Below are 25,997 nucleotides of genomic sequence, written 5' to 3' on the forward strand. Positions count from 1 at the left end.
CTCTCCCGTTGCGGAGCACAGGCTCCGGATGCGCAGGCCCAGCGGCCATAGCTCACGGGCCCAGCCGCTCCGCGGCATATGGGATCCTCCCAGACCGGGGCACGAACCCGTATCCCCTGCATCGGCAGGCGGACTCTCAACCACTGCGCCACCAGGGAGGCCCTGATATCCTTATCTTGTTCCTGATCTTAGAGGAAATGATTTCAGCTTTTCACCATTATGTTGTTAGCTGCAGGCTTATCATATACGGCCTTTATTATGTTGAGGTATGTTCCCTCTAAACCCACTTTGTGGAGAGCTTTTTATCATAAATGGACACTAAATTCTGTCTGAGGCTTTTTCTGCATTTATTGAAATGATCATATAATTTTTATTCTTCAGTTTGTTAATGTGTATAACACTGATTGATTTTCAGATGTGGAACCACCCCCTTGAACCTCTGACATAAATCCCACTTGATCATGGTGTATTATTCTTCTAATGTATTACTGAATTCAGTTTGCTAACATTTTGTTGAAGATTTTTGTATCTACATTCATCAGTGATACTGGTCTGTAATTTTCTTTTTTTGTGTTGTCTGTGCCTGTATCAAGGTAATGATGGCCTCAAAGAATGAGTTTGGAAATACTCCTTCCTTTGCAATCTTTTGGAACAGTTTGAGAATGACAGGTGTTAACTCTTCTCTAAATGTTTGGTAGGATTCTCCTGTGAAGCCATCTGGTCCTATACTTTTGTTCATTGGGACTTTTTAAATTATTGATACAACTTCATTACTGGTAATTGGTCTGTTCATATTTTCTATTTCTTCCCAATTCAGTAAAATTCAAAACAGTTTTAAATGAAATCCTAGGGACAAAAAGAAATGCAAAGAAATATCTGCAACTTTAGTTGGTTGGTTGCTGGTAAAGATAATGGTGTAGCAATTTTACTGCTACAAGACTGAACAAATAAGTAAATGTAAACATCCTGAAACTTTTAGGGAACCAGGGACCTTACTATGGGAAAACAGATACAAATATAGAGAGGAATAAGAAGAAAAAGAACCTTTGGGGATTAGAAAGTAGTACTATGAACTCATGCTTATATTAAAAATAAATTATATCTAAGTATATATACACACATATACATATATATACACACACACATATGGTGTCTCTAGCTCCATCCACTGAAAGAGTCTAGAAGCAGTGACAATCTGGTAGAAAGAAGCACCCTCAGCAACCAAATTTTGTTTTCTTTCTTTTTTTTTTTTTTTTTTTGCTGTACGCGGGCCTCTCACTGTTGTGGCCTCTCCCATTGCGGAGCACAGGCTCCGGACGCGCAGGCTCAGCAGCCATGGCTCACGGGCCCAGCCGCTCCACGGCATGTGGGATCCTCCCGGACCGGGGCACAAACCCGCGTCCCCTGCATCGGCAGGTGGACCCTCAACCACTGCGCCACCAGGGAAGCCCCCAAATTTTGTTTTCTAATATCATTCCCTGCTAAAATGGAACAGGACTTCTTCGGGAAATAGATAATTCCAGAGCTATAGCAAGGAAGGTAAAAAGTGAGCCTAAAGTATCTTGTTGTAACAGTAAGAAAACGCTCAAAAACAGATGGAGACATATCAAAAGGACACAAGAACCAGCTTGAAGGGGCTCTCACTGGTCAAATTTTAAAACATGAGCATCACAATGAACAAGCAACGGAATATAACAAATTGAATAAAAAAAGAATCCCTGAGAACTATACCCAATATCTTGTAAAAACCTATAATGGAATATAATCCTCAAAAAAGCCAGAATCACTATGCTGTACACCTGAAACTAACACAATATTGTAAATCAACTATACTTAAAAACAAAAGAAAAATCTCTGAATCCACAGAATAATAGCAAAGAATAAAATTAAAAGACAAATAAGTCAGGGAGCAAATGTACTTCTTCATAGAAGAATGCCAACTAATAAATGTAGGAGAAATGAAAGAATTAAAAAATCTCTTTTCTGCAGCCACTAAAGTAATAATTGAGGCAAAAAACATCAATGGATGCTAAAACCATTGGGTAAAAATTTGGGAGGCAATGGAATATTCAGTATCACCCCCACAAAATATCAAGTATAAAGAAAAAAATCTTTGAAGTAGAGAAGTAAACACTACCCGTAATCAAGTGATCAGACTTAACATATCAATAATGGGGCAAACTGACATCATGTGCCTTCCAATGTGATGCACTAAAGACATATCACCACCTCAGTATTCTACCTGCTAAAAATATTTAATCTGAATCTAATCACAAGTAAGCAGACAAACCTAAACTGAGAAACATTCTACAAAACTGGCCTGGACTCTTCAAACAATGTCAGAGAACAAAAGGAGAGACAAACAGACAGGGGCAGGCACTGGAGATTATGTCTATATTCTACATTCAAGATGACACAACAGGACTTCCCTGGTGACACAGTGGTTAAGAATCCGCCTGCCAATGCAGGGACACGGGTTCAATTCCTGGTCCAGGAAGATCCCACATGCCGCGGAGCAACTAAGCCCATGAGCCACAACTACTAAGCCCACATGCCACAACTACTGAAGCCTGTGCACCTAGAGCCCATGCTCTGCAACAAGAGAAGCCACCGCAATGAGAAGCCTATGCACTGCAACAAAGAGTAGCCCCCACTCGCCACAACTAGAGAAAGCCCGCGTGCAGCAATGAAGACCCAGCGCAGCCATAAATAAATAAATACATACATACATACATACATACATACATACATACATAAATAAATAAGAAAGAAAGAAAGAAAGAAAGAAAGAAAGAGGACACAATTAAATGCAATGCATGATCTTTCATACCCCAGACCCTGGATCTGAGGAGGAAAAAATGGTTGTGAAGGTCATTAATGGAAAACTTGGGAAAATTTTAATATGAATGGTATTTCAGATAATCATAGCAATGTGATAACTGTATTTGTTTATGCAGGAGAAAATCTTTGATTCTTATTTAGGACATACACAACACACAGGCGAAATGTCATCATGTTTGCCAACTCTCAAATGGTTCAATGACCACTGGAATATATATTTATTATGTATAGATAGCATGTATATAGATAGTATGTGTGTGGAGGGTGGGAGGGACAGACAGACAGACAGAGAAGGATGGATAAAGGAAGGAGGGAAAGACAGAGGGTGAGGGAGGGAAAGAGGAAGAGAAGGAAGAGTAGCAGCAGCAGCAATTAAATGTTCGCAGGAAAAATGTTAATCTAGGTGAAGGGTATACATATGTATATTATACTTTTCTTATAGGTGTGAGATTTTTCAAAATAAAAGATGGAAGGATAAGAGTGATAAAATTTATATATTAGAGCACTATGGGTGCTTTCCAACATTTTTCAGCCTTGGGATTTACCATCAAACTGTCTCTTCTCTAGGGCTTAAAGTATTTCTCTCATGACTAAGGTGCACCCCTGTCTCCAAATTCACACCGATATCCAATTCTCCTCAACTCCTCCTCTGTGTCACAATTTATTACATTTCAGAAAGAAATTACATTTATTACACTGCTAGGAGAGGACAACATCCACATGCCAAGCTCAGCTCCCTAAAGTAAATGGGCATCCAGAATTTATCTAAAGCAAGATTTAATGTTTATTATTAAGTTTACTATTAACTTAATATGCAACAAGCATCTATTAAATACTTAGCATTGGGGAGAGAACAAGAAGAATTGGCCACACTAGAATAAAACTTACTATAAGCCATCACCATTATCAAAATAGTATGGTAGTGCACAGAAATGAACAAACTGATCAGTAAAACAGAGGGAAGAAATAAACCCAAAGATATATGGGATTTTAATAGTTAACAAAACCAATTAAATAATAAAATGTTTTGGGACTTCCCTGGTGGTCCAGTGGGTAAGACTCCTCGCTCCCAATGCAAGGGGGTCAGGGTTCAATCCCTGGTCAGGGAACTAGATCCCATATAAATGCCGCAACTAAGAGTCAGCATGCTGCAACTAAAAGATCCTGCATGCCACAACTAAGACCCGGACCAGCCTAAATAAATAAATAAATAAAATTTAAAATAAATAAATAAAAATTTTAAATAAATGTTTTATTTAATAACAGTTAAAAACCACATACTTTTCTAAGATGACGGTTATAAAATGGTGAAGACATTTCAAACTCAGCCAGAAAAAAGACAAGTCCTTCAGCCCAGTAACCTCACTTGTGGGACTATATTCCACAGAATTAAAAGCACAGCCATAAGCTATGAAGATGTTTACTGCAGCACTGTTTTTAGTGGTAAAACAATTTAAAATAACTGAATGCCCAAGAAAATAGAAATGCTTAAATAAACCATTGTTTTTTAAAACAAATGAGGTAGATCACTGCCAGTTACCTTGGAGGAATTTCCATAAATGCCGTTTTGTGAGGAAAAGTAGATGCAACACAATGTATGCCATATGACTGATGACCTCGTTATTTCTTTAGGGTAAACTCAGAAGTAGAATTGTTAGGTGTTGAGTATATAGAAAGAATGAGATACAACTAACTCAACTAACAGCAAAATATGCCAACTCCTATTCTCATAAGCTAAACACAAGAAAACTGAAATCTGAATATCCAGTTTTCACACATAATATGAAGGATGTCTATTTAGGTAAATCTTCTTTCTTGACCCTAGTAAATATTTTGGCTGTTCTTGTAAATGTTAATAAGGAACAGTCTTCCACTTTTGTATTTTCCAACAGAGATAAACCTTTCTAAAAAAATTTTTATTGAAATATAGTTATTTACAACATTGTGTTAGTTTCAGGTATACAGCAAAGGGGCTCAGTTATACACATATATATGTATATATTCAGATTCCTTTCCACTATGGGTTACTACAAGATACTGAGTATAGTTCCCTGTGCTATACAGTGGGTCCTTGCTGGTTACCTATTTTATATATAGTAGTGTGTATATTTTAAACCCAAACTCCTAATTTATCCCTCCCCGCTTTCCCCTCTGGTAACCATAAGTTTGTTTCTATGTCTGTGAGTCTATTTCTGTTTTGTAAATAAGTTCATTTGTATCATTTTTTTTAGATTCCACATATAAGCAATATCATATGATATTTGTCTTTCTCTGATGACTTACTTTACTTAGTATGATAATCTCTAGGTCCATCCATGTTGCTGCAAATGGCATTATTTCATTCTTTCTGATGGCTGAGTAATATTTCATTGTGTATATATACCACATCATCTTTATTCATTCATCTGTTGATGGACACTTAGGTTGCTTTCATGTGCTGGCTACTGTAAATAGTTCTGCTATGAACACTGGGGTGTATGTATCTTTTTGAATTATAATTTTCTCCAGATATATGCCTAGGAGTGGGATCGCTGGATCATATAGTAACTCTGTTTTTAGTTTTTTTAAGGAACCTCCATACTGTTCTTCATAGTGGCTACACCAATTTACATTCCCACCAACAGTGTAGAGGGTTCTTTTTCAAAAGAGATAAACCTTGATGGGTCTGTTTTTCCAACTACACAAGTAATACTCGCTCTTTGCTCAAAAACTTTAATATGATTAACATAAAGTAGAAAGCAGAAGTCACCAACAGTTTCAGGGAAGTGAAACTTCCCTTTAATATTGCAAAGAGTCACACATTAGTAGTGTAGAAAACTGTTACACATACAGTTCTTATTTCATTTAATAAGTAATGAACATAGTTCCATATCAATACATATGAATTTTCATTCTTTGATTGACTGCATAGTATTCATTTAACCAGAAAGCCCGATAGTTAGGTTGTATCCGGAATTTAGTATGATAAACATTATAATGATTGTGTGTGTGTGTGCACGTGTGCGCCAGCACACTATTTCAGTTTCAGATAAATTTCTCCACGTGAAATTGCTGAGTCAAAGGATATATGCTATACCACTTTAACGTATATCACTAAACTGCTTTTCGAAAAGATTGTGTTAATTGACAGCGCCCCAAAGGAGTATGAAACTGCCCTTTAACCATGCCATTTCCAATCCCAGGCATTATGAGTCTTTTTTAATCGTGCCACCAATCTAAGAAGTAAAAAAAAAAATTATTCCAACGTTATTTGTTTATTTCATTCATTCAACAAATACATGAGCCTATTTACTATGTCTAGGTACTGTCTTAGGAGCCAGAGATAAAACGGAGAATGACTCACGGTCTTTGACCTTATAAAGCTCATAGTCAACTGCTTTCTAGTCAATTTCTCCGATAGTTAAACCACACATCTTTTTCATGTCCTACTTAGCCATTCATATTTCTTCTCTTGTGAACTGCCTATTTACATCTTTTGCCCATTTTTCTATTAGAGTGATAGTCTTTTGATTATGTAATAACTAGGCTTTCCCAACCTGCCCTATATCTTAGCTGAGGAATATAAGGTTAGGACTAAATTTTATGCTAAACTGCATACTAATTCTACTGACCACCTCCTTCAAGTCGTCTGCCTCCTCTTTCAGGACCACTCCCAAACTACGGGAAGGCCATGCCTAAACTCTCCTCAATCTAAGATGCAAACTTCACACTGTGGTTTTCAAAGTTTGTCAATACTCTCTCCAAGTCTCTTGATTTGTTTCTGGCTGGCTCTTTTTTTTTTTTTTAATTTATTTGTTTGGCTACGCCTGGGTCTTAGTTGCGGCACGTGGGATGTTCAGTTGCGGTATGTGGGATCTAGGTCCCTGACCAGGGATCAAACTCGGGCCCCCTGCATTGAGAGCATGGAGTCTTAGCCACTGGACCACGAGGGAAGTCCCTCTGGCTGGATTTTTGACTTTTAACTTTCACCTTGATCTGCAACTGTTTAGCCTCTCTGGAGTTTTCCATTCTTTATTTCTGTGGTCTAACTAAAATCAATCTAAATAAATAACTTTAAATGTCTATACTACAGATAATGTGCTATCTGTATCTTTACTTCTCAGTTACCTAGTATCCGAAGAGACTAAAAGTGAATTATACTATGGACTACATGGGATTGAGGTACTAAAGGAAGGAAAGGGTTGCTTTGATAGGCAGCCTCTGCTACCCATTGCAGTTATTCTAAGTCTTATCCACCCACTACTAGCAGCTCTGTCCAAGTGAAACTGCATTTATAGCGGAACCGGACAAATTTGAAAGCGGTTATTTCTCAGTCATTTATATTTCTCTGAAGATCCTTAGGACCTCCTGGGGAGAAACCAGAAGGAAATGAGAGAGAGGTTAAGAATACCAATCTCAGGGAATTTCCGGGCAGTCCAGTGGTTAGCACTCGGCACTTTCACTGCCGGAGCCCAGGTTCAATCCCTGATCCAGAAAGACCCTGCAAGCCATGCAGCAAAGCCAAAAAAGCAAAGAAAAAAAGAGAATAGCAATCTCAGAAGAGCATCAAAAATAACTCAGAGCATATGGTACATGTGCAGTTACTATCTACTGGAAGAATATTTGGGGGAAAAAGGGATGTCCTACCTTATTTCTCCATAATCAATATCAAAGAGGCTAAGGTATTAATTTGCAAAATGACCCTCTATTTCCTAATACACAGTTCTTCAAATTGTAGTGATTCAGGTGGTTTAATTATAAGCAAAGACTATTGGATAATCTTGATGTAGAGTGGTATCCTTGCTAATAAAAACTCTCAAACATAAAACATCCAGTAACCAAAAACCAATACAGGCAATTACCTCTTTATTAACTTCTTAAATACCTTAACAAAGTAACATAACTTCCAAACTTCAATTGAGCTGTAAACAGCTGAGGCACCATAATTTTATAAATGGGACAATTAGGGATACCTGATGGTTAGTTGTGATTATATAACATACTAGACATATGATTTAGGCAAATAATCTCCCTAAACCTCGGTTTTGCCTTTCATAAAATGTCCATACTAATCTGATGGTAAGGTTTAGATGAGAGAACTATTTGAATGTACTTGAGTATTTAACACTATACAAGAATAAAGGGGGGACTTCCCTGGTGGCACAGTGGTTAAGAATCCACCTGCCAATGCAGGGGACACAGATTCGATCCCTGGTCCAGGAAGATCCCACGTGCCACAGAACAAATAAATGAAATGAAAAAAATAAAAATAAAATAAAATGAATAAAGGGGCAGTCCAGTGGTTAGGACTTGGCACTCTCACTGCTGGGGGCCCAGGTTTGATCCTTGGTCAGGGAACAAAGATCCCACAAGCCACATGGTGCACACACCCCCGCCACCATAAAAAGAGTAAAGGGTAAAACAAAGAATGAAGAGTGACTGTAAATGGACACAACAGATCTTTTTAGGGTGCTGAAAATGTTCTACAATTACATTGTGGTGACAGTTGCACACTCATAAACTGATTAAGAATCACTGAATTGTACACTTAAAAACAAGTGAATTTTATGGAATGCAAATTATTCCTCAATAAAGCTGTTTTTGAAAAGAGAATAAAGAAACCTTATCTTTGTCAACTTTTCCTTTATCTTCATGACCTTATTAATGGGCTTCAGACCAGTGCATTCCTTTAAATAATTCATGCTCCCAACCTTCTGCTTAAACTGCCTGTTTCCCTATCAGAAACGACTGAGGTCTCATATCATTAAAACAATCTGATGTTATTCAAGAGATAAAGGATATGAGTAGAACAAATATTACAGTCTCTCAGGTTTTGATACACTAAATTGAACAACACTGTAATAATTCAGCTAGATCTAACAGATATAGAACACCCAACAAAAGCAGAATACACATTCTTCTCAAGTGCTCATGGAACATTCTCCAGGATAGACTGTATGTAAGGCCATAAAACAAGTCTAAATAAACCTAAAAGGACTGAAATCACACCAACTATGTTTTTGGATCACAATGGGATGAAATTAGAAATCAAGAGCAGAAGAAAATTGAGAAATCCACAAATATATAGAAGTTAAACAATATACTCCTAAATAACCAGTTGGTCAAAGAAGGAATCACAAGAGGAAGGAAACCCTTTAAGATAATAAAAACAAAACCCCATACCAAAACTTATGAGATGCAGCTAAAGCTGTGCTTAAAGGGAAATGTATAACTACAAACACTGTTATTAAGCAAGGAGAAAGATTTCAAATCAGTCATAAGAAACTAAAAAAATTAAAAGTCAACTAAACCAAATGCGAGCAGAAGGGAGGAAATAAATGAAGATTAGAGTGGAAATAAAAGAGAATAGAAAAATAATACAGAAAACTAGCAAAACCAAAAATTGGTTCTTTGAAAAGATTAAGAAAATTGAAAAACCTTTAGTTATAATGACCAAAAAAGAGAGAGAACTCAAATTACTAAAAGCAGGAATGAAGAGAGGACAATATTACCAACCTTACAGAAATAAAAAGGATTATAAGGGAATATGATGAAAAGCTGTATGCAAAGTAGATAACCTAGATGGAATGGACAAAATTCCTAAAAAGACACCAAATTCCATAATTCAAGAAGTAACAGGGGGACTTCCCTGGTGACGCAGTGGTTAAGAATCCGCCTGCCAATGCAGGGGACACGGGTTCGAACCCTGGTCCAGGAAGATCCCACACGCTGTGGAGCAACTAAGCCCGTGTGCCACAACTACCGAAGCCTGTGCGCCTAGAGCCTATGCTTCGCAACAAGAGAAGCCACCACAATGAGAAGCCCACGCACTGCAACGAAGAGCAGCCCCTGCTCACTGCAACTAGACAGAGCCCACGCGCGGCAACAAAGACCCAATCCAGCCATAAATAAATAAATAAATAAATAAATAAATTTAGGAGGAAAAAAAAAGTAACAGGAAGCCTGAATAGACCCATAACAAGTAAAGAGACTGAATTAGTAGTCCAAAAACTGCCTATAAATAAAAGCTCAGAATTGCATGGCTTCATTGCTGAATTCTAACGAACGTTTAAAGAATTAACACTAATCCTTCACAAACTCTTCCCAAACAATGGAAAGGAGGAAACTCCTTCCAATTCATTTTGTAAGGGCAATAGTACCCTGATATGAAAACCAGACAAAGACATTACAAGAAAAAAACCTATAGATCAATAAAAAGCTTATTATATATACATAAAAATCCTCAACAAAATATTAACAAACCAAATCCAGCAATATTACAAAGGATTATACACCATGACTAAGTGAGGAGTGCAGGATTGGCTTAACATCCAAAAATCAATTAAAGTAATACACCATAACAATAGAATATAGGACAAAAACCAAATGACCATCTCAACAGACGGAGAAAATGCATCTGACAAGTTGCGACATCCCTTCTTGACAAAAACACTCAACAAACTATGAATAAAAGAGAAGGGGGCTTCCCTGGTGGCACAGTGGTTGAGAGTCCTCCTGCCAATGCAGGAGACACGGGTTCGAACCCTGGTCCAGGAAGACCCCACATGCCGTGGAGCGGCTAGGCCCGTGAGCCATGGTCGCTGAGCCTGCGCTCTGCAACGGGAGAGGCCACAACAGTGAGAGGCCCGCGTACCGCAAAAAAAAAAAAAAAAGAGAAGGGAATTTCCTCAAGCTAATAAAGTGCATCTACAAGGAAAACACAGCTATCATATTTAATGGTGAGGTACTGAATACTTTTCCCTTAAGATCAAGAACAAGACAAGGATGTCCTTTCACCATTTCTATTCAATACTGTATGGAGAGTCTAGTCAGTCAATTAGGCAAGAAATAGAAATAAAAGATATCTGAGCTGGAAAGGAAAAGTAAAATGATGTTGTACATAGAAAACCATGAAGAATCCCCTGAAAATCTGTTAGAGCTAATAAACAAGTTCAACGAGGCTGCAGGATACAAGATTGATACACACACAAAAAAGGATTGTATTTCTGTACAGTAGCAATAAACAAACCAAAAATGAAATTAAGAAAATAATTCCATTTACAATATCATCAAAAGGAATAAAATACTTAGAAAAAAATTTAACAGAAGAACAGCAACATTTACACTCTGAAAACTATAAAACATTACTGAAAGTAATTAAAAGACCTAAATAAATGGAAACAATCCTATTCATGGAATGGAAAATTTATTAAGATGAAAATACTCCCTTAATTGATCTACAGTTTCTACAGAATCCCTATCAATTCCCAGCTGACTTCTTCACAGAAATTGACAAGTTGATACTAAAATTCACATGGAAATTCAAAGGATCCAGAACAGTCAAAACAACCTTGCAAAAGAACAAAGCTGGAAGACACACACTTCCCAATTTCAAAACTTACTACAAACCTATAGATCAAGAAAAGAGAACTGGGAGTCCAGAAATCTACCTCACTTTTTTTTTTTTTCCCCTGGCCGCATCACGCCTCATGCGGCATTGTAGTTCCCTGACCAGGGGTCGAACCCACACCCCCTGCAGTGGAAGCAGAGTCTTAACCACTGGACCACCAGGGAAGTCCCTATACCTCACATTTGTAACAGATTTTCCACAAGAATGCCAAGACAAACAACTCAGTCAAAAAATGGGAAAAGGGGGCTTCCCTGGTGGCGCAGTGGTTGAGAGTCCGCCTGCCGATTCAGGGGACGTGGGTTCGTGCCCCGGTCTGGGAGGATCCCACATGCCGTGGAGCGGCTGGGCCTGTGAGCCGTGGCCACTGAGCCTGCGCGTCCGGAGCCTGTGCTCCGCAACGGGAGAGGCCACAGCAGTGAGGGGTCCGTGTACCGCAAAAAAAAAAAAAAAAAAAAAAAAAAAAAAGGGGAAAACGATTTGAATAAGTTTTTCTCCAAGGAAAATATACAAATGGCCAATAAACACATGAAAAGATGCTCAACCACATTAGTCATTAGGGAAATGCAAATCAAAACTAAGAGATACAACATCACACCCATCAGGATGGCTATTATTAACAAATTAAAATTAAAAAAAACAAGTGTTGGCAAGAATATGGAGAAATTAGAATCCTTGTGCAGTGCTGGTAAAAATGTAAAATGGTGCAGCTGCTGTGGAAAACAGTTTGATGGTCACTCTAAGAGTATAACATAGAATTACCATATGACCCAGCTATTATACTGTTATGTATATATGGCCAATGAAAGCAGGAACTCCAACAGGTAGTTGTCCACACCATGTTCATAGCACCATTAACCACAACAGTCAAGAGGTGGAAGCAACCCAAGTGTTCACCAACAGATGAATGGACAAACAAAATGTATGTGGTATACACATAAAAGAAATATAATTCAGCCTTAAAAAGGAATGAAATTCTGACACATGGTACCATGGATGAAGCAGTCACTTACATGAGGTATGCAGAAAAGGCAAACTGACACAGAGATAGAAAGTAGAGGAAAAAGAAAAAAAAAAAAAAAAAGAAAGTAGAATGGTGGTTGCAAGGGGCTGGGCATAAGAGGGAATAGGGAATTATCGTTTAATGGGTATGGAACTTCTGTTTCGGATGATGAAAAAGTTCTGGAAATGGACAATGGTGATGGTTGCACAACACTGTGAATGTAAATAATGGCACTGAATTGTACGTTTAAAATGACTGAAATGATAAATTTTGTTATGCATATATTACAATAAAAAAATTACAGTACTCACAGTTCAAAAAAAAGTGTGCATTCCCAATGAACCAGAAATTCATCTCCTATAATTCTTTTAATAAAAACATGTATTAGTTTTATAACCTTTTAAAATTTAAAATTTCAAAAATAGTTTAAAGAGTAAAATGTGACCTTTAACTTGCCCCTTTCAAGTGTTCAGAACCTGTTACAATGGTTTTTTTTCAATTAGTATCTTAGAACTATCCTACTGAAAAATGAAGCCATTCAGCTACCAGAGTATTAAATGATTTACACTCCAAAAGTCAAAATGAGACTTAAGCTAAGATTTCAATTATTTTAGAATCCAGTTTATTACAACTGCTATTAAACTATAACTTTAAAATACACTATCTTAAAGCAAAAAGCCTTATAGGTAGAGAAATCCCTCTTGGCCTCATTTGGCAGGATTTCTCTACCCATGAGAGTCTGAAGAGGTCAGTTCCTACAAGGCAGGCAAACAGAGGTTGTACACCTGGAGATCAAAGCCAACAATAACAAAACATCAGGTCCCAAAATGGTATTTTGCATAAAAGGACCTTTCACCCAAAGTTAGTCATGAGATTTCTATAGCCTTCAGGTTTAAAATAACATAGTAAAGGGACTTCCCTGGCAGTCCAGTGGTTAGGGCTCTGTGCTTCCAGTGGGGTTGGGGGGTGGGGAGGTTGTTTGATCCCGGTTGGGGAACTAAGATCCCACGTGCTGTGCTGCGTGACCAAGAAAAAAAAAAAGGTAGTAAAAAACATGAAAGCAAAGATAATTCCATACCGTTTTTGCTTTCTTCATCATATCTTTATACATTATCTAATTTCTCATAATCATGTTTCATGAATCACTTTCAACTAGGCCCTCAAAGTTTCCCGGAAATTTACTATCCTTCTCTGACAAATGCTCTTTCCTATTCCTCACAAGTATTTTCATGGAGTTCTATGACTCTTCCTCCTAGCTTCCATTCCACAAATGACCTTATCTTACTGGACAAAGATTACAAAGATTAAAGACGAGAGAGAAATCAACTATCAACTTTCAAACTATTAACACTGCATCCATTCTCTTTCCTCTGTCTAAAAAAGAAAAAGCATCTCTCTATCAAAGAACAATTATGCCCATTTTGCTATCTTCTCCTAGACCTTTATCAGTTACTGCCTTCTCTCCAGCAACTTCAACTCTTCTCTCTTTAATGAATCCCTTCCATCATCATTCAAACATATTCTTCTTAAAAAAAAAAAAAAAAGTCTTCCCTGATCCTATAGATCTCTCCAGCTCTCACTCTATCTCTCCTCTATTCTCCTTCACAGCCAAAAGGACTCTTGGTGATTCCCCACTCTCTCTGCAACCATTTGTTTGATAAAAAGGACCCAAAAAGGTGTAAGGAGCAATATAGTAAACACTTGTGTTACCCATGAACCGCCTTGGGAAATACAGCATTGCCAATATAGTGGAAGGCTACTGTGTACCCCTCCTGGATCACATCTCCTGTGCTCCCTTCCCCTACAAGAGATAGCCACTATTCTGATTTTGGTGTTAATCATTCTCATAGATTTCTTTATACTTTTACTATATATGTATGTATCCCTAAATAAGACATTGAATTGTTCTGCATATTTTTCAACCTTTAAAAAGGGTACACTTTAAAGACTCTGAGCCTTTTAAATTCTCAGCATTATGTTGAGGTTAATCCATCATGATACATGTTGCTGTAGCTCATCTGTTTTCACTGCTGTGTATCCACACAATTTACTTATCCACTCTCCAGATGATGGATATTTAGGTAGTTTCCCCTTTCTCTGCCATTACAAACGATGCTGTAATGATTTTTTTAATATAAATTTACTTTATTTATTTACTTATTTAATTTATTTATGGCTGCGTTGGGTCTTTGTTGCTGTGCACGGGCTTTCTCTAGTTGCAGAGAGCAGAGGCTACTCTTCGTTGTGGTACACGGGCTTCTCATTATGGTGGCTTCTCTTGTTGCAGAGCATGGGCTCTAGGCATGCGGGCTTCAGTAGTTGTGGCACATGGGCTCAGTAGTTGTGGCTTGTGGGCTCTAGAGCGCAGACTCAGTAGTTGTGGTGCACGGGCTTAGTTGCTCCGCGGCATGTGGGATCTTCCCAGACCAGGGCTCGAGCCCTTGTCCCCTGCAGTGGCAGGCGGATTCTTAACCACTATGCCACCAGGGAAGTCCCTGTAATGATCATTTTTATACACTTCTCTTTGTACCAATGAGTGAGAGTTTTCCTGGAAGAGACACCTACAAGTGGAATTGCTAGGTTGCAGGGAATGAGCATCTTCAATTTTAATTGATATACACAAACTGCTTTCCAAAATACATCCAATCACTATTCCACATTGTTTCCAACCTTCCAACATTGTTTCCAACCTTCCAACATTGTTTCCAACTTCCCACACTCCACTCCTTTGCCAAGATCACACTGATTTGCAAGTTGCTAAATTCAACAGACACTATCATTTTAGTTGACCTACTGTTCAACATACTTAGCCACTAATGGCTCCTTAATATACTTTTGGCTTCTATAACCCCAGCCCTCCCAGTTTTCCTAGCACCTCTGGCTTCTCCCATTCTATCTACCAGACTTCTTAAAAATTGGTGCTCCTCTGCACTCAGCCGTGGGCCTTATTCAGACTCCGATTAAGTCTTTATTCAGACTCTGATTAAATCTACATTCTTTCCCTACATTCTCATGGCTTAAAATACCATCTATATGTCTATACTACAAATACCAAAATATACTCCACATCAAGCCTGTCTGATCATGTCCTTTGACTGAGGAATATCAATCTTAATACATCCAAAATGGATTTCTTGATCTCTTTTCCCTACCGCCAACAACTTCTGCTCCAGTGATCCTCATCCTACCAACCACCTGCTCTTGCTGAACCCTCCCTTCAACCTCCCTCCACATCCACTCCATAACCATGGCCTCCAAAATATATTTTGAATTTATCAGTTCACTTCCTTCTCCACTGTCACTGTTCAAAACAAGCCATCATTTTACCTCAGACTTGGACAAATGCTACAGCCTTCTAATTGGGACTCCTAGTTCCCCTCATCTCTCTCTAATCCATATTTCATACAGCAGCTAAAGTGATCTTTTTTAAAAAAAATTAATTTTATTTATTTATTTATTTTTGGCTGCGTTGCGTCTTTGTAGCTGCGCGAGGGCTTTCTCTAGTTGTGGCGAGTGGGGGCTACTCTTTGTTGTGGTGCGCGGGCTTCTCACTGCGGTGGCTTCTCTTATTGCAGAGCATGGGCTCTAGGCGCACGGGCTTCAGCAGTTGTGGCTCGCGGGCTCTAGAGAGCAGGCTCAGTAGTTGTGGCGCATGGGCTTAGTTGCTCCGCAGCATGTGGGATCTTCCTGGATCAGGGCTCGAACCCGTGTCCCCTGCATTGGCAGGCGGATTCTTAACCACTACACCACCAGGGAAGCCCTAAAGTGATTTTTTTTTTTAAGTGATCTTTTTAAAACACAAACCAGATCATTTCACTCAACCCCTGCTTTAAAAATTTTAGTAACCTTTCCACTTGCCTTAGGATAAACTTTAAGGTACTTAACATGGCCTACAAAGCCAGGATTTGACTTTCTACTGACGTGACTCCTGCCTATCTCATCACATTTATTTTATATCTCACTGCCCTCCCCTCCCAGCTCCCACCAAGGGCCTTTTTTAGGCTTCTTGAACTGTGGCGCTCTTTCCAGCTTAAAAAAATTCATGTAGACAATTCCTGTTTCCTTCAGAGTACCTGATCACAATTAAATATATACTTATTTTTATGTTCATTTATATTTCCTCTCCCACTAGACAATAATCAGGGAATGTGCTTGTTTTTCAGCACTGCATACCTAGAACATAACCTAGTAGACAATCACTTAAATGAGTAAACTTCATTAGTTGGTTAGAAAGTAGAGGTTCTCTCATTTACTAGGGGTTATCTCATTTACTACCTCATTTCCTGCATTCAATATATTATCAACCCAATAAAGCATTAATATTAATACTAAATGAATTTGGTTGTTTTTAAAACAATTTCTCTAAAAGAGTTTATCTAAAGGAAAAAAAACAACATACGTACAAGAAAAAAAACACTTGTACAGAAATGATCAATTTCTATTTTTACTTAAAACCTACACTCTCAAATGTTCACCAAATACAAGTGCTAGACTGTAAAATCTCATAATCATACTTGGCAAACTGAGACGGTATAAAAACTGAGTGTTTCAGTAACAACACCCAGAAAGAAATGATCTGTTCAAAAGAGTACTGCAAGACTGCTTTCATTTATAGTACCTGAGGAAGCCAAGAGAAAATAACACGTCAAAAAGGCAAAATAAGGGCAATTTTATTACTTAAAAATGTATATAGCAAATTAAACAAAAGTTAAAAAGCATTACACAGCAAAGATTCTTTAGTTTACGCTAAAAAGGAATTATTTCTGATTAATTTCATCTTCATCTGCATATGTGGAAGACAAGTGATAATAAAGTATCTGGGTTTCCTAAAATATATTTAGTGTCTTAGAATATTACAAAAAAGGTTAGAGAGAAAACGCTAATGTACTGAATGAAGAAGGCAGATACTCAAGGCTTGTGAACTTAAATCAGCCCCTATCCTAATTACCTTAACTTCTTGTTAATAAGGTTCTATTAAAATGTAAATAAGAATATTGCTTTAAAAGGTAGTTAAGGTCATTTAAGGCTATTGCTCTTTAATCACAGAATACAAATTTATATATTAAATGAGTTATTATGACAGAGAGAATATTTACTTTGAAAAATCAATTTATAAAGTGATAAGAATAAACTTATTGTCAAAATATTTTCTAATTCAGACTTGTAACATATTTAAACAGAACTCAAAAGATTCTGAAGGCTTTATAACTCTGATTTTAAAATCTGTCTCTTCAGTATAGACCAATATTATATATACGGTACAACGTTAATACTGTAGTTAACCAGGGCATATGTTGTGTCACACACTGCACTAAGGCTAAGGATATAAAAATAAAAATTACCCATCATCTCCAAGATTTGGTTGCAGCTAGACCAACTACAGAAAGGTGGCAGGAGGACAGGAGGAGGGAAGGGAAGGAAGAAGAGGAAGGGAGGGAAGTTAGTTCTGAGCAGAAAGAAGACTATGTGGAACAGCCCTGAAGAGAGAACATAGCATACACCCAGGGAATAGAGATAGATCAAGAGTAGTTGAAAAATAGGGTTGGGGGAGTACAAAATGAAAGGTGAGACTGGAGAAATACATGGGATCAGACTAGACCTGTGGGTTTGTTTCTGAAATCTGAAAGACATAAGGATACCTTTTCAGAGAAAATTAGTATCTCCCAGATCTTGAGTGATGACCTTTTTAAAATTATAATGTTAAGAATCTGGTATGGATATAAAATTAGGTATGAACTCATTATGTTATATAGCTCTTATGTAACCGTTACACTAAAACAACTTTAAAAATTAAATACAAAACAAAAATTTAAATAACACTAATGTGGGACTGCCCTGGTGGTCCAGTGGCTGGGACTCCATGCTTCCACTGCAGGGGGCACGGGTTCCACCCCTGGTCAGGGAACTAGGATCCTGCATGCCACGCAGTGCAGCCAAAATAAATAAATAAAATGCTAATGTAACAGATTATGTTGTTTTACATAAACTAGACCAATGATGTATTCAATCCTGGAAATATGTAGTCTCGGGTCTAGTTTTATACACACACACACACACACACACACTTTTTTTTCTTTCCCAGCTGTGCCGCATGGCTTGTGGGATCTTAGTTCACCGACAAGGAATTGAACCTGGACCCTTGTCAGTGAGAGTACAGAGTACTAACCACTGGACCACCAGGGAATTCTCATAGTTCTATATTTTTAAACCACTTCTGTAATTTGACTTCAATAACAGTAGTGCATAAAATGCTTATAAATATGTAAAACTAAACAGATTTAATAACTGCAAGTGTTTATTTGCTTATTTAGGGAAATACAACCTTATATATACTACCATACCAGCTAGCGGTCCTTAAATGTCGGTTTTAAAGAGGCCTACTTGTTAACTCTGGCAATCTTTCTTGTTCATTTGTGGTTCAGTACCTTAATGAAAACTACATTAAATGTGTATCTAATATAATCACTGCTTAAGTTTGGAATAAAACACTCACACTGCAAACAAACTGTTTCACATTGATTAATTACAAGATGGGATCTACCAGATACATCTCACAGTGAAAATATGATACTAAATACTAAGCTGGGGCTTGACCTGCCTGTACTAACATATACCATGACATGATCTAATTTAACTCACCATCTTTCCCTGTCTGAGCATCATCAGTACAATGCTTTATAAGTTGGCACAAACACAATAATAAACAAAATCTAAACACAGCAACAAACTCCCAAGGGATTACTTGGCTATAAAGCAGTCCTTTAGAAGTTATATAAAACTCATTAATGTACAAGAATACCCAGTTAGAAAAATACTACAGAAAACACAATATTACTAAGGAGTTCTAAGAGAAGTGAATTTGCAGTTTAGAGGGAAAAAAAAATCACTTTGGTACAGGATGAAGTAGATTATAAGGAAACAAATGAGAAGACTGTTGCAGTAACCCAGGTAAGAAATGAAAGCCTGGATTAAGGCAGTAATAGTAGGAGTGTTGATAATGTAGATAAAGCGTTTGGATTCAAAGATGTTAAGGAGGTAGAATCTTGGGGCCAGACAGATGTGAGATGTAAAATGGAGGAATCAAGGACAACTTGCAGGTTTCTAGAAAAAACAGTGATAGTGGTACATCCTCCAAGGCAAGGAAAATAGAAGAATTTAGGGATGAAGGGATTGAGAAGTAGTAGAATAGTTAATTTGAACATGATCAACACTTACAGGGACTATTTGATCATCTTCTAGTCTCACCTCACTCACCCCCAACTTTTCTCAAAATTCTCTCCCCCATTCACATAGCTGTACTAAGAGCAACCATGTTACAATGTAACCTATAGTGTGATCCTACCTTCAGGGTACAGTTGACAGATAAAGTCTGAATCCTTAACTAAAGCTAGGCCAATATGCAGACCCCACCTGGTTTATTTATATCTCTATATGTATATGTAAATGGGTATGTATACACACACATATGTATACCCACATTTATACATACATACACAGATATATACATATACATACACACACACACACACACACACACACACACACACACACACAAAAATCCCCTAACAACCACCACAGTAAATAGGACCTTGTAACTAACAGCTCAACCCTAAGGCAATCCTCAGACTCAAATATCCACTAAGGGTCATTTGATCTGCTAAGACAAAAGATGACAAACTGTTTTAAAGCCACACAGTAAATATTTTAGGCTTCACAGGCCATAAAGTTAGGACTACTCAACTCTGCCACTGTATCAGCAAAAGCACCTACATACAATACATAAACAAATGGGTGTGTTGTCTGTGCTCCAATAAAACTTTATTCATGGACACTGAATTCTGAGTTTCCTATAATTCTCACATACCACAAAATATTCTTCTTTTGACTTTTTCCCACCATTTTAAAAAAATGTAAAAACCATTCTTAGCTCTCAGGCCATATAAAAGCAAGCAGCATTGGGCCTACTAACCTTAGTGTGTCAACCCTTGTGCTAAGGTAACACAGAACTGCCCTCTCCTATTCTTTCAAATGTCCTCTAAGTGTCAGAAAAGGAAAATCTTTCTAGTGGACAGAATTGAAAATCTTCATTTGGCTGCCAAAGAACTCACTCCATTTGCAAGGAAGTAAGTCAACAAATGAAGGCCCATGCAATTTGCTGGTTCTATCATTTACCTTCTACTGTACCTGTCCAGCAAGATACGGTGTTAAGTTTCGGAACAATGATACCTTCCTCTCCCCTCCCCTCATAAGAGTTTTAGCTATTTTTTTTTCCTACTACTGTGTATCAGTTATGTTGGGGATGGTTAAATTCAGTATTTAGTCCACAATTTTCAAACATGTGACAAAGCATATCTAGGCCTGATTAACAAAGAGTATAACCTTTAGAATCTGGACTCAGAGAACAATGACCTCTGGATATGCTAAGTAGATATGAATTTGGGTTGTTTCCATAGAAGAGATGAGAGTGTTTGCTGGTATATAGAGATAGTGAGATTATGTTAAAGAAAATATTTAATATATATAAGAAAAGTAGGACTCTGTGTGTGTATGCTAAATAGCCATGGAATGAATGAACTGGACAACTATGATTTAGAGTGTCCTTTACTCCTCTTCTCTCTGGGATGTAGCCCGGTAGCCACAGCTGTGGTCCAGAGCTGGACATATAACATAACGAGTCCCTTTCCTGAGATTTGAGACTGAGGATCAGGTCAGTCTCTCTGATGGCAGAAGCTATAAGATTTAAAACTCAAAAGATATTAGTAAGTGTTAAAAACTGACCTGCAGCAAGAAAGAACTAACTGAACAAAGAGTATCTTGTGTGAAAAAAAAAAAAAAAAGAGTATCTTGTGAGACATAAAGAGATACTCCTGACCACATATGGAGTCCCTGGATCTAGCTGTTCCTGAGTTCTAGCTGTCCTCCTATGGCTTGATTGCCTTTCTGAGAATTCACAGGATACCCGTATGTTTCCAAAAAATTCTTCTTTTTGCTTCAGTTAGGTATGTGTCGCTCTCCTAACTAAAACAAAGTACCTACTGGACAATCTAAATAGGGATATTCAGTTGGATCAAAGAGTTCTGGTGACTTTAAAACACTTAAAGATGGTAGCTACAGCAACAAAAATGGAAGAAATCACCAGGAAGAGTGAAAAGAGAAGGTCAAGGTGGAAATTCATAAATATCAATATGATTAGCAGAGAATTAAGAGTCTGCAAAGAAGCAGCTAGTAGTAAGAAAGGCAGGAAAGGGACAGTCATGAAAGTCAAGGAAAAAAAACAGTATCAAGGAGACGGTTAACAATGTCAAGTATAGAAAGAGGTAAAGGAGTAAGCAATGATTATACAATTTGTCAATGTAGAAGTCACAGGTGGCTCTGATAAGAGCAATTTCACTGGCATGCTAGGATGAGAAGCCAGATTGAGGGTTTAATACATAGGAAGGGCTTCCCTGGTGGCGCAGTGGTTGAGAGTCTGCCTGCCGATGCAAGGGACACGGGTTCGTGCCCCGGTCTGGGAGGATCCCACATGCTGCAGAGCAGCTGGGCCCATGAGCCATGGCCGCTGAGCCTGCGCGTCCGGAGCCTGTGCTCTGCAACGGGAGAGGCCACAGCAGCAAGAGGCCCGCATACCAAAAAAAAAAAAAAAAAAAAAAAGAATACATAGGAAGGGCTTCCCTGGTGGCGCAGTGGTTGAGAGTCCGTCTGCCGATGCAGGGGACATGGGTTCGTGCCCCGGTCCAGGAAGATCCCACATGCCGCGGAGCGGCTGGGCCCGTGAGCCATGGCTGCCGAGCCTGTGCATCCGGAGCCTGTGCTCTGCAACGGGAGAGGCCCGTGTACGGCAAAAAAAAAAAAAAAAAAAAGAATACATAGGAAGTACACAACTCTACCTATGAAGTATTCTTCCCATTGGAAAAAAAAAAAAATTCAAGCCTGAATCGGAGCAAGCTTCTAGATGTAATTACCAATTTACAGGAAAAACTGTGGACAGAAGAACATACTACATGAAACCACAGGGATGCAATCAGCAAAATCCAGACTGTGAGAAATCTCATAGGGCAAAGGCTTGGTTTCTTTAACAAACCAATTGTATAGGAACAAGAACAAAAAGACAAAGAAGGTTGAGACACACATCAACACAATATAATGTATGAACCTTATTTGGATCCTAATTCAGACAAACTGTTAAAACAAAACAAAAACTGTAATCAGGGAAATTTGAACACCGACTAGAATATGTGATCATATTAAGGAATTAGTGTTAATTTTTTTAGTAAAATCTTAAATTGGATTATTGTTTTAATTCTTAGAGATATACAGTAAAATAGTATAACACAGTCTTTATTCTACTAGTGAGTCTTCACTGAGTGTGCTCAAAGTCATCCAGCCTGCTACAGTCCCATAGTTAGCTGCATAACAAATATTAAGAGAGATACAAAGCGATACAGGGATTCAAAGGAGATAAGTCACTATTGGGGTAGGGAATCAAGCAAAACTTAAGGCAATGGTATTTGCACTGTGCCTTAAAAGATGATGAAATGTTAAGAGACAGGGAACAAGACAGGAAAAGTGATATTCCAGATGGAAGAAATGATAAAAATTGGAAAGAGGTGGGAAGGCCTATCTACAAAGAGTACTGACTCTACTCACCTTTCCATAAAACTGTCCCTACCCTAGTGATGACAAGAAAAGGAGAAGTCAAAGTGAAATGTCATAACCCACTACACAGCTCCAAGTTGACAAAATCATGGGAGACCCATTCAGGCCCAAAACAGACCGAGGAAGCCCAGTCCCAGGACAGATCACGACAGTATCTGGGTAGCCAAACCATACTGGCTTTCCAGAGCAATCTATTCATGTCAATCTCTGGGTGTGGGGAGTTACTGCAAGTAGGGGTGCTCTCCCTAAACCAAAGGGAAAAGTAGCAAGGTAACAGGTCAGGTTAGCTTTAAGCAATTTTTAGTCACTGACTACACCTTATTTCACAATTACCTGAGACTGGCAAACACCCTCCCAGAAATCAATATAATTGTTCCAACTTTTCAGAGAAAATAAAAAAGGAAATGGGAAAACCATAATGAAGACTGGGGGTTCAAAAGCTGGAAATCCTTTACATTATACAGGAAAGTTTTTATAGTAAGTTATCTGTAGAATAGAGCTGAAATAAAAAATAAAATCTACCATATGATCCTGCAATTCCACTCTTGGGCATATATCCGGACAAAACTATAATTCAAAAAGATTCATGCACCCCTATGTTCACAGCAGCACTATTCACAATAGCCAAGACATGGAAACAACCTAAATGTCCATTGACAGATGAATGGATAAAGAAGATGTGGTACATATATACAATGGAATACTACTCAGCCATAAAAAAGAACAAAATAATGCCATTTGCAGCAACATGGATGCAACTAGAGATTATCATTCTAAGTAAGTCAGAAGGAGAAAGACAAATACTGTATGATATCACTTATATATGGAATCTAAAATATGGCACAAATGAACCTATCTACAAAACAGAAACAGACTCAAAAGACATAGAGAACAGACGTGGGGGCAGGGGATGGACTGGGAGTTTGGGATTAGTAGATGCAAACTATTATATACAGAATGGATAAACAACAAGGTCCCACTGCATAGCACAGGGTACTATATTCAATATCCTGGGATAAACCATAATGGAAAAGAATATAAAAAAGAATGCATATATGTATATAACTGAGTCACTCCGTTATACAGCAGAAATTAACACAACACTGTAAATCAACTATCCTTCAATAAAAAATAAAAAATAGTAAAATAAAATCAAATCTAAGTTATCCATTTTTATAATACACACTGCACTTCTGGGTCACTGTCCAGGTGTGCCTTCAATATTTAAGACTACCTCTTTGGAGACTTCCCTGGTGGCGCAGTGGTTAAGAATCTGCCTGCCAATGCAGAGGACATGGGTTCGAGCCCTGGCCCAGGAAGATCCCATATGCCGAGGAGCAACTAAGCCTGTGCTCCCCAACTACTGAGCCTGTACTCTAGTGCCCGCGAGCCACAGCTACTGAGCCCGTGTGCCACAACTACTGAAACCTGCACGCCTAGAGCTACAAGAGAAGCCACGGCAATGAGAAGCCTGGTACCGCAACAAAGGGTAGCCACTGCTAACAGCAACTAGAGAAAGCCCGCGCACAGCAACGAAGACCCAACACAGACATAAATAAATAAGTAAATAAATTTATATTAAAAAAAAGACTACCTCTTTGATTTTTATGAAAAATACTATGAAGAGAAGGCCTCATACATTTTGGACTCCATTCTAAACCAGTAGATGGCCACAAAAGAAGAAATACCTGTTTTCTTTGTTCCTCTCAGGTACACATAAAACCATGACATTTACCATAACTCTTAAAAAAATGTAAGATACATAATTTTAGAAGGCTTCACCTTCTGTCATCTTCTGTAGCTGACAGCTACTTTTTCCCCTACAAATAAATACTGATCACTTGCTCATACAGCCTTTTTTTTTTTAAGAGTACCCTTTTGTGAAATCTTGGGTTGGGTATCACATTCAAATTCAACCTAGTAACTGTATAAAATACTGGGGAGGACACAAAGAGGTATAAATATAGTTCTTGCTCTAAAGACATGACAGATCTATAAAAAAATTACAACACAAAGCAGAATGCATCAACTGTCACAAAGGGGGTACAGTATCTCAAGAGCACAGAGAAGGGAATGTACATCATCTGACAAACAGAAACTTATTCTGAATGAAAATATGCTATCTTTAAGAATTACACAGCTTCAAAGCACTGTAGAATCACCTTTACACCTCAAAACTGTAGACCATTTTCCAATAATCACAGCTAAGCTCTTTTTTTTAAAATCAAACAGTAAAAGTTTGGTCACTCACAAACATCCCATCTTGCCTCCACTTGACACAGAATTTTATTTAAAGCAAAATCTGCCTACTGTTCCAGTAGAGCTAACAAAAACCAAAGCCGTCAGCCTGCAAGCCACCGCAAACTGAATGAAAATGCTGGTGTTAAAAAAAAAAAAAAATTTTTTTTATTGCCTCAGGTAAGTTAACGCTAAAAGATAATTTAAAATAACTTCTTAAGATTTTTTTTTAATGTTTGGAGACTGAAGGAGGCATTGATGAATAAGTAAAATAAACCTGAGCAATTTAAAGAAGCCAGCTTTGTTAAAAACCAGATGGCCACTTGCCAACACTTCTTCATGCACGTAAAACCAAAGATGATTCTAGGCAAGACTCACAGGCCACAGAAGCTCTTTATTAAATGTCAAATTAAGAAAGTTCTCATATTTCAATTTTGATAAGTTAAAGGACAGTTAAATAAAAGGAACACTTTACAAAGCTTTGCAGAATCAATATGGAAACAAAGCTTTGCGCTTTTAACATCTGAACCCTCAAAAACAAGACATTTTAAACATCACATTTACAAACATCCTATACACAAGGAACTATCGCCTAGATTCTGTAAGGAAAAACAGTGGTAACTGGAAAAGGGACTGGCCTTAGTTTAAAATCTCCAACAGGCCAGCAGAAAAGAAATCGCACAATTCTTCTTTGCAAGTGACTATGAGAACCCTAAATCGAACTCTTCGTCTTAGTTTGAACTCCATACAAAAGCATTTCAGATTTGTATCTTTGTACAAATTTGCACCTTTGTATCATTCCTACAAATGATACCATTTGTGAAAGAAAAGGTAATAAGGATACTCCTCAAACTCCTATATCCCATAATCCAT

At 37.9% G+C, this 25,997-nt stretch overlaps 1 protein-coding gene across 2 annotated transcripts in view; it reads right to left on the reverse strand.

Annotated features, from left to right (window-relative positions):
• Positions 1-25,997, reverse strand: part of AFF4 (ALF transcription elongation factor 4) — a 97,549-nt gene that overhangs the window by 70,180 nt on the left and 1,372 nt on the right. The window lies entirely within an intron of this gene.

This window comes from Mesoplodon densirostris, chromosome 3, assembly GCF_025265405.1.
Source record: "Mesoplodon densirostris isolate mMesDen1 chromosome 3, mMesDen1 primary haplotype, whole genome shotgun sequence".
Taxonomy (NCBI): domain Eukaryota; kingdom Metazoa; phylum Chordata; class Mammalia; order Artiodactyla; family Ziphiidae; genus Mesoplodon; species Mesoplodon densirostris.